Source organism: Tympanuchus pallidicinctus, unplaced genomic scaffold (genome assembly GCF_026119805.1).
Source record: "Tympanuchus pallidicinctus isolate F22 unplaced genomic scaffold, pur_lepc_1.0 scaffold6, whole genome shotgun sequence".
In the NCBI taxonomy this organism is placed as follows: domain Eukaryota; kingdom Metazoa; phylum Chordata; class Aves; order Galliformes; family Phasianidae; genus Tympanuchus; species Tympanuchus pallidicinctus.
Window position 1 is genome coordinate 11,793,866 of NW_026294780.1, and position 10,304 is coordinate 11,804,169.

The following is a 10,304-nucleotide window of genomic DNA, read 5'->3' on the forward strand; positions in this document are numbered from 1 at the left end:
TGTGCAAATTTTTTTATTATTATTACTTTTTATTATTATTATTATTTATTTATTTGTTTTATCTCTGGCGAGGAAGGCTACCATAACATTTCATCTTCCTTTGAAGGAGGGAGTGGGACCTGGAGGTATTGGGGCTGTTGCTCACGTGTTGCCATGGCTAACTGCAGCCTTATCCTAACCTCGGCCAGGGCCTCAGTTCAGTTCAATCAGGTACGGATCAGAAAGACTCCAGCTGAACTCCAACTCTGCTGTGGGTTGTGTCTTGCAGGTTCAACAGCTGTAGAAACATTTTAATCACAAGTTTAAGAAGATGTAGCTTTAGATGCATCCATGGAGTCGATCTGTTGAGGAAGCAGGTGCCGATTTTCCATAGTTACTTTTAAGAGCCAAATTGTGCTTGGCTGCTGATTTTTAGTTTTAAGGCAATATTGAGAATGTAAAAAACCCTTCTTTTCTTTTCTTTTCTTTTTTTTTTTTTCTTTTTCTTTTTTTTTTAATTCGATCCAGCTGGAGCTTGTACTTCTTTAACTTTTTTCTTTTATTATTTAAAATCCTTAATTATCTGAGACAAAATTGGTAAGGAAATCTGCAGAATCTAGGGATTCCACAGAGCTCTCTCTATAAACACTCAGGCTATTCACTGGTGCCAAATAGACATGTGCCAACTCTGAAACACCCACCCACTCTCTCCTTCTGCCGCAGCAAACTAATAAGCACATTGATTACATTCATTTAAAGAAAAGCACTGCTCTTTTAATCTTTACATTCCCTATACTTTAGATTTCTGATTACGAGAGATATCCTGTTTATCACACTTTGCATGGTGAAAAAGCTACTTGACACACCTCAACGCACTAGATATTTTAAAAGAATATTTTAGAGGATACCAGCGAGTGGTAGTAGGAGATAATTATCATTTCCTGCAAGCTGTTGTTGTGCTATTCACAAGATGAACGAGAGGTCTTTTAAATGTGATTTTTGTAAAGGTCCCTTAAATGCCTTCAATTCCCCCAAACAAAAATGTTCACATGCAGTTCTTCTCTTGCTTTCCTCTCTTCTCCCCACCCTTCCAACTCCAAAATCTAGAACTTTGTTAGAATAATTCAGATGCATATAGGTGTGCATGTAAATGCATAAATGCAAACGAAAAATAGGTACCCTATGTGTGTATCATACATAGAATCACAGGATCATAGAATGGTTTGGGTTGGAAGGGGCCTTAAAGCCAACCCAGCCCCAACCCCTGCCATGGGCAGGGCTGCCCCCTCCAGCTCAGGCTGCCCAGGGCCCCATGCAACCTGGCCTTGAGTGCCTCCAGGGCTGGGGCACCACAGCTTCTCTGGGCAGTTCTGCCAGCATCTCACCGCCCTCTCAGTGAGGAACTTCTGCGATGGGGCACCCGCAGCTGCTCTGAGCAAAGTGTAAACCAATCTCGTCTCTTCGAAGCAGCAGTTTTCAACTTTTTAAAATTCAAAATCTGGCAACAATTGACCCAAGTTAGGTGTAAAAACCTTGACAAATGTAACGTGCATGTTTGTGCATGTATCTATGCCCGCAGACAAACACGCTTATCCTGAGCGGAGCGCTGTGAAAAGGGCCCTCCGGCTCCATCAGCCATTCATCTGTCTGCAATTGAGATCTCCCTAGAGGAGGATCACAGGAGATGACTCTTGACCTCTGCAAATATGTGCTGACCACGATGACGCAGCCTGGGCTCCTCTCTGCCTCGAAAGGGTAATTCAGCAACACTTCCTCAGCCCAGCTGTCCTGGTTTCTCTGAGGTGTGCTATTTCTCCACAGCAGCAGCGTTGCAATTGTATCATTAACATTAGAAGCATTTGTTGGTAATAATTGCCAGAATCTAATGTTAGCCTGCTGATGTTAACAGGAATTTCAGAAAGGAGCCAGGAAGGGCTGGACAAAGAGTCCCCATGGAAATGTGCTGAATAGAGTGGACCTGGGAAAAAGTGAAAAGCTGTTGATTTAATAGAAGTAGATAAAGAAGGGCACTTCTGAAAGTGGTCTGAAGTAGGAGTGGCCTTCATGGAGTGATTTTCAGTATCTGTGATGCTGAACTCTCTACGCTGAGTGCTGTTGTCCATGGAATGTAGAAACTTGCACGTCTGTAAGAGCAGTTTCCATAATGCAAATAACTTGTATGAGTTCCTAAAACCATTTCTGTTCATTGATCACCTGGAGTGAACCCTTTAGGACTGAAGTCCTGTCTTCACACTACGCAGTTGTATCTCTATGGCTGAAGTCGGGTGGGTGACCCCACAGCTCCTATTCTTCAGGTTATTTCCTGTCTGTATTTCTGGGTGTATGCATATGTCCACAGTTATGGACTCAGCTTGGTGGTTTCCTTTAATACAGCTGTTAATAACCGGCCAAAAACTTGTAAGCTTCTAGAAACCTGTCTTTTTGCCCTTAGCCCTGTTAACATGTTAGTTAATAGATTGAATTTTTCACTTAAATTCAGCTAAAGATAGTCAGATAAAGATATCAGAGTAAAGCTACTCACTTTTTTTTTAATCTATATTGTTATTCCATATATGTACATTCTCAATAGCTATTCTGGTAGACTTTTAAAGGTGGCATTTGCAAAGAATTCTTCCTAATATTTTGACTGCTAACCATTTTTTTCCCCTCAGAATAGCTTTTCTAATAGAACAATTCAGAGAAAGCACTATCATCATATCATAATGTACTGTGACAAGGACTGTTCAGCTTTACATTTTGTTTAATGTATTCTCAGCTCTTCACTGTGGATGGCAAGGGTGACTTAAGTAGATGAAAGGAAAAAAATACTTGGGATAAACTCTGGCAAATCCTGTCTTCCTATTTTCCACCCGTTTTTAAGACACATCTTTCTGTCTAGCATCTTCCAGCTAAGATCTCCTATGATTCACCTTGGCAATATTTCCATAGACTTTCCAAGACTTTGAGATAATCTCTGTCCTTGGAAAGAATGGGGCAACCAGCTAGCAGAAAAACCAAAAATCTGCAGAAATCGTGGCTCATGGTCTTTAATAGTTGTATTTGGTTTTTTATATTTTGTTTCCCAAAACTTAGTTTTGTTGTTGTCTAAATATGAAGTGTTTTGTTACAGGTTTGGATCTAGGCCACAAATAAGGAACTAAAGAACACCCTAAATTTTCAAGTGCTGACAAGGAGCCCTCTAAAGGACTCCATAGAAATTGAAAAGCATTGAATGGAAAGGCATTTTTTCTGAGTCCAAAGGCCTTAATATAGTTAAGAAAATATCTGTATGCTGTAGGACTTTGTTCCTCTTGCTACATATTTTTCTTGCTGTTCCTGCTGAGACATCTGACCGTAGTGATCCTTACAGAGAGGATTCTCAAAAGGGCTGAAACCTTTCAAATCTTAGTGCTTATGCATTTTCTTGTCTTGACAGAACAATATGAAACAGTTGACCTTGCTCAGAGCAATTTCATTAATGCTGAACAAGATGGCACCTGTACTGGGTGTTGGTCAGGAGCTGTCTAAGGCACTTTCTGAAGTACCGTGAAGCAGTAAAAAAAAAGGCAATTGAAAAAAATTTGTTGCCAGCCAAATAATGCTTCTTGTTTTAATGTGAGTTTGTGGGTTGATTAATGTGCGTGTTAAAAAGGAAGAAATAAAATGCTGTACATCTCAGATGTTCGCCTTCTCTTTTCTCCCTCCTGCCCAGGAAGACTCACCGTCCCTGAAGGCGTTCCAGAACCGTGTGGATGTGGCTCTGAGGGACGAGGTCAGTGGGCATGGTGGGGGTGGGCTGATGGTTGGACTGGATGATGGTTGGACTGGATGATCCGAGAGGTCTTTTCCAACCTTAACGATTCTATGATACTTACAACTCTTCGTAGCTGGGTTTCGCAAAGGTAGCGCCCTGCATTGAGCAGAGTTTTCCTTGTCTGCCCACCAGCTAACTTCAGTTTTTCCCTTGTGCTTGCTCCAGATGGATAATTCTGGAGAGGAGGAATAATCTCATAAATAGGCTTATTCTCCCTTCTGCATTGCCTTTTTTTTCCATGATGTGCTGGTTGCTGTGCCTTTTCCCGACACATCGGAGCTTTATAGACTGGAGTGCCATCCACGGCACGCTTCCTGTCCTGGAGATTGTGTTCAACACAGATGGCTCTTTATTGCTAAGTGTATGTGAGATCTAAATTGAATGTGCTCTCTTGTCTAATATTTAACAAAGCACATTTAGTTAATGACTAATGTTTCATTATTGCAGGAAGCTTTTAGTACCAAAAGGTTAAGTGGTTCATTTGAATATTGCCCGAGTATCTTTGCCCTGTCAGGGTTTTTTTTCCTGAAGTTAATTTGCTATTGTTGTGATCATGTCTGACAAGTGCTGGCTAGAAGCGAAGGCAGGTTATGGGGATCTGTTTCCACGATATAATTTCACTGGTATTTAGCAAGCTGGATTTTAGCTGAGCAGCTAATTTGCATGGACCCTTATTCAGGGATGAAAAGCCAGTTTGGAGCATAGGCCATCTTCCACTGGGAGTTATTTGCATCTGAGGCAAAGGATTCCGGAGGAAGTGATAAAAAAAAGTGGGCAAAATTAATGGAGCCAGAAGAGGTTAATGGAGCTACCAGCAGAGACTTACTGTATATTCACACATGTAGAAGAGGAGGTTTAGGTATTGTTAAATATAAAATTGTAGTGGCTGAGTACTTGGAAGTGAGTTTTTGCTACTCTGATATTAGTGATATAAACTCTTGTTCTGTGGTCATAAAAACAGAAAATATTCATTTCCCCATAAGAAAAAAGCCCCTTTGCTACTTTGCTAGTGCTGAACAGGTTAGGCTGCCAGGCAAAGTGTGTGCATCTAAAATAAAGAAACCTATTATGAACACAGTAGCGAGCGCATGTCACAGAATGGCCAGGGTTGGAAGGGACCTCAAGGCCCATGAATCTCCAACCCCCCTGCCACAGGCAGGGCCACCTACCCCCACATTTAATACTAGACCAGGCTGCCCAGAGCCCCATCCAACCTGGCCTTGAACACCTCCAGGGATGGGGCATCCACAACCTCTCTGGGCAGCCTGTTCCAGCACCTCACCGCTCTCTCTGTAAAGAACTTCCCCCTGACATCCAACCTAAATCTTCCCTCCCTCAACTTAAAACCATTTCCCCTTGTCCTGCAGTTATCTACCTTTTCAAAGAGTTGACTCCCCTCCTGTTTGTAGGCTGCCTTTAGGTACTGAAAGGCTGCAATGAGGTCACCCTGCAGCCTTCTTTTCTCCAGGCTGAACAAGCCCAGCTCCCTCAGCCTGTCTTTGTAGGGGAGGTGCTCCAGTCCCCTGATCATCTTTGTGGCTCTCCTCTGGACCCTCTCCAACAGCTCCCTGTCTTTCTTGTACTGGGTCTCCAGACCTGGGCACAGTACTCCAGATGGGGCCTCACAAGAGCAGAGTAGGGAGGCACAATCACCTCCCTGTCCCTGCTGGCCACCCCTCTTCTGATGGAGCCCAGGATACCATTTGCTTTCCGAGCCACAAGAGCACACTGCTGGCTCATGTTAAGCTTTTCATCATCAAGACCTCCAAATCCTTCTCCGCAGGGCTGCTTTCAAGGGCTGCTCCTTCAGTCTGTATGGATGCCTGGGATTCCTCCAGCCCAAGTGCAAAACTTTGTACTTTGCTGTGTTGAACCTCATCAGGTTCACCTGGGCCCACCTTTCTAGCCTCTCACATCTTGAGACAAGGCCCTACATTGTATTTAAATGCACAGAGAGCAGCACTCCTTCATATCCTCAGTACCATTTCTGTAGACACCATGAAAGGGGTGGCCCAAAGGGATGCGTAGGGTACAGGACACTCTTCTTCTGCTGCAGAGCGATGGAAAATGAAATGATTCATTTTGATTGACACTTTGAAAGGCAGAGTATGACCACGATGCATGAGGAACTTAAAAGAAAAGATGCTGTGTCCAGCTTTCTGTTTATTGAAACTAAAAATAATAGAGATGAGGTATATGACAGTCAGTGCACCATTCCTGGCTGCATTTCAGAGGACCAGCGTGGAAGCTCCTGGATTAATGCACAGCGTGGAGTTTGTGTAATGGGGAATGGCAAGTTGTGTGCTCAGGGATGCAGCAATGCATCCACAGGGGCAGCAGATGCTCCAGTATGCCAGCAGCAGGTATGGGAGCTCGTCCTAATGTGCAGGGGGCAGTCAGAGGATGACTGACATCATCAGCAGCAGACTGGAATATGTCCGCTCCACAGATCTGATAAAATGTTTGCCCACAGGCAAACTCCAGCACGTGTGAATAGAGGAGGAATCGCTAAGTTTGTGTCCAAAACTGATGTGTTCATGCCTGCAGGTCCTTGCAATGCTCAGCTCTGTGTACCCTTCAGAAAAAAATGTTTCTGCTTTGAGTCTCATACTCAGAGAAAAATTTCCTCAGAAAGTCAGTAATTTTTTTTTTTTACCTTTTCAACCCAAAGCTGTTGAAGAAGACCTCAAAAGCCTCCAACACTTCCCCTGAATGCATGCAGACTCTCTCCTTGCAATATTACCCCCTCCTTGACCTCACATTCATTGAAAATACAGAACTTTGCAATGCTGAGTTGCTATTTATAGTTAGTTATTATAACAGTTCCATAAAAGTATTCCTCTGGGATCTGAATCAATGTAATGCTCTTCATAGAGTCCTTTAGTTTTCAAAGTTGTGTACTGACAAAGCTGGTGGCGCAATTGCCTTTTAAAAACGTATTGAACTGGCCTGTTTGGCTGAATAACTGTTAGAGCAGTGCCTTAGTTTCAGCTGTGATGGAACTGTTTTCTTCAGAGTGCCTGATATGATGCTATGCTTTTGTTCTAGGGGAAAAACAATGTTGATAACACACTGATGTTTATGATTGCTGCTAAGCAGTGCTGTACAGAGCCAAGGTCATTCTCAGTGAAAGGCCCAAGGAGCTGGGAGGGAACAGAATCGGGATAGCTGACTTAGACTGGCTGAAGGGATATTCCATTCCATACAACATCATGAGGAAAGAGTTTTGAAGGGTGTGGAGTGCATCTCTCTCTGTTCCACTGCTCAGGGGCTAGCTGGGCTCTGGTTGGGGGATGGTGAGCAAGTGCTTGTGCGTCACTTGTTATATACATTCACATATAGACATATGTATATAGACATAACCATTATATTTTCCCTTTCCTCTATCTTAGTAAATAGTTTTATCTCAACCCATAAGTTCCACTTTGTTTTCCTGATTCTCTCCCCCCATCCTACTGGGAAGGGGGAAATGAGCAAACAATTGTGTGGTGCTCAGACACTTGCTGGGTTAAACCACAGCAAGCAGTGAATACTACTGAAGACAACAGAAGGTGTGAACAGCACAGATTTCCACAGCACCTGTCCTGGTAGATAAAATATGTCTACCAGGAGATCCTTCGTCTTATAAGTAACCACCAAAGAATAGAGAGGAAGGAAAAATTGTCTAAAGACAGTACTGGGAAATGTAAATAAGTTTCAGAAGTGTTAGTGCTGTAAATAGAGAAATCTTGTCCTTACCTGTGCTTAAGCTGCTGGCAGATTCCCATGTCCCCACACCAGTCTCTAGGCAAAGACAAGCTCCAAGCCCTGCCTGGCTAGCAGCAGCTCCCAAAGCCCAGGAGCCCACACCATCTCTCAGACAGAACAGTCGCTGAATGCAAATGCACACCAACAGCAGGTCGTGGCTCAGTCACACTGAAGAACGAACGGGAATCATCTGTTGTCTGCATAGATCTAAAAACCACACTTACCCATATGAAATGCCACAAGCTGCCTTAAGCTGCTAACTCCATCATGAAGCCAAGTCATCTTTTTCTTCTAAGGGAGAATCCTGCTAATCTTTTGCAAGGAGGAAATTGAAAAAGATGGGTGGTGAAGCGAAGCTGTTATGCAGGTTGTCACAAGGTCAGTTAATACTTGCTGCTCACATGGCTTCCACCAGGGCAGTCACACTTCATTTTCCAATTGTAACTGCTATGCCTATTGGTGAAGTAGCTATTATTAGGCTGTTCTTGCCCCCTGTCTAATTCTGGAATCTTAATTATATTTTTCCTTCTGCCTTTTGGTGCAGGTGCAGTGATGAGGTGACATTAAGTCTGTTTCATATTTATTAAGCAGACTTGTTATTCTCTTTTTTGTGTATATCTAAACCAAGAAATATCTTGAGATTGTTGAGGATATGCCTGGCGCCTTCTAGCCACTTACTGAGAGGGAGGAGCAAAAAGAGCAATGCTGCATTTCAGACGACAGCACAGGTCTTGCAGTCTGAGTGAGGCACAGGGAACAGGAGAGGAAGGAGGAAGGGCAATGGCAGGAGGATGGAGATCATATCTGATTCTTTGGGCAATGATGACAAAGCCACAGCTGGAAGCACAGCCTGCAGCTGGAAACGCTGCCCTAAAATTTGGGTGGGCACTGGCAGCATCATCTTATTTTTCTTTCACCTCTTCCCCTCTTCTGCCTTGCTTTCATTCCTTTCTTCATCCTGCCACTCACCGTCCTCTGGATGCCTGGTGCCATTTCTGCAACTTCTATCCTGGTAAAGCACAGCATGCTGATCCCTTCCTCTATTTTCCTTCCAAATGCTCCCTCTCGCTCCCTGTGTGATTGTTCACAGACCTCCCAGATCTCATTCTTGTATTTGTTCTCTTGAATCAGCTCTTCAAAAGCAAATCCCAATTGTGCTGAGCCTTAAATATGGAATAGGAGTAATTAAAGCAATGAAATAATAGAGGGATGACTTTGGTTTCGAACTTAGGCGCACTGGATGAGATCCTTGACACTTTATGTGGGAGTGGGATTTTTCTCACTGTTTCTGAATTAATAGAAGGAAGTAATGTGATGTTTTCTAAAACACTAGATGAGGTGGAATGTGGGAGACGCACTCGGTATCTTTGGAAAGGGCAAGTTAATGAGCTTATAGTGCAAGATCTGCACATGCAGACCTTGTATGAACACAGACCACGTGCTTCAAAATGCTGATAATGGAGATGGTAAACACAGTGGTGATGCTGTAGAGGTGGGACAGGGCGAGGAGTGGAGAAGGAAAGAAGACCCTTGATAGCATTCCAGTGTGCTCTTGGAGTGTGTCCAGAGGAGGGATACTAAGATGATCAGAGGGCTGGAGCACCTCTCCTATGAAAAAAGGTTGAGGGAACTGGGCTTGTTTAGCTTGGAGAAGAGAAGGCTCTGGAGAGACCTGATTACAGCCTATTAGTACTTGAAGAGAGCTCACAGGCAGGAGGGGGAACTGACATTTTACACGATCCAATAGTGATAGGGCAAGAGAGAATTGTTTTAAACAGAGGGCAGGTTTAGGTTAGATTCTAGGAGGAAATCCTTCACTCTCATAGGGCAGTGAGGCGCTGGCACAGCTGCCCAGAGAAGCTGTGGTGCTCCAACCCTGCAGGCGCTGAAGGCCAGGTTGGATGGGGCCCTGGGCAGCCTGAGCTGGTGGGGGGCAGCCCTGCCCATGGCAGGGGGTGGGACTGGGTGGGCTTTGAGCTCCCTTCCAATGCAAACCATTCTGTGATTCAAGCAACTTGATATCAGACAGGCAGAAAAAGCACAAGTGTAGGACACCAAAGTATCAATAATTAGTTGCAGCTAAATGAGAGTTTCTCCCTCCTCCAGCACTGACATTCATCTGGTTGGTAGCTTTTGTATTCAACCATCACATTTCTAGGCCATTTAACACTGAGAATGAAAACTGCTATCAGAACAATTTCTGCTCCTATCACGTCCTGGTCACTAGAAGACCTAGAGGCAGCTATCTAGAACAAGAGCTTTCAGGAGGGTTTGTAAGAGGGAACATTAAACAGACTCCCTGACAAATTAGTACGTAAGACAGGCCACAGAAATACTCTGAAATGAGATTTGAAAAGTTAAAACTTTTCACTAAGTACTGAAATTCTTTTTCCCTTTGCAAATGCAAACCTCCTGTACAAAACATTTTTTTAAAAGCAAATATAAGTACATCCTGCCTTTGTCCCATCTTCAGTTGCTTAAGGTTCAAGCAGAAAAAACCATACTTATGTCAAACTCTGGCAGCTTCTAGCAGGACACTCCTGAGCCACATTGTATGAAGAGATTACAGTCTGTGACTTTCAGATAGAGGCAAAGAACTGACATGTTATTGAATATGCCCTGTCCAGGTCAAAGAAGCATCAAACAGATGCTCCTGAAGCTGCTGTCAGCCATAGTTCCTGCAAATCTCAAAGAGCCTCATTCTCTTCCAGAAATCTCCTTTTATTGAAATCTTCTGTATTACCTGAAAATTAAAAAACATCCC

At 43.5% G+C, this 10,304-nt stretch overlaps 1 long non-coding RNA gene across 1 annotated transcript; it reads right to left on the bottom strand.

Annotated features, from left to right (window-relative positions):
- Window positions 1–7,948, bottom strand: LOC128092183 (uncharacterized). The gene is made up of 2 exons (XR_008211666.1): window positions 7,765–7,948; window positions 1–277 (listed from the first exon to the last, which is right to left on the bottom strand). It is a non-coding gene; the product is annotated as an uncharacterized LOC128092183 (long non-coding RNA).
- Between the last annotated feature and the right edge of the window lie 2,356 nt (window positions 7,949–10,304).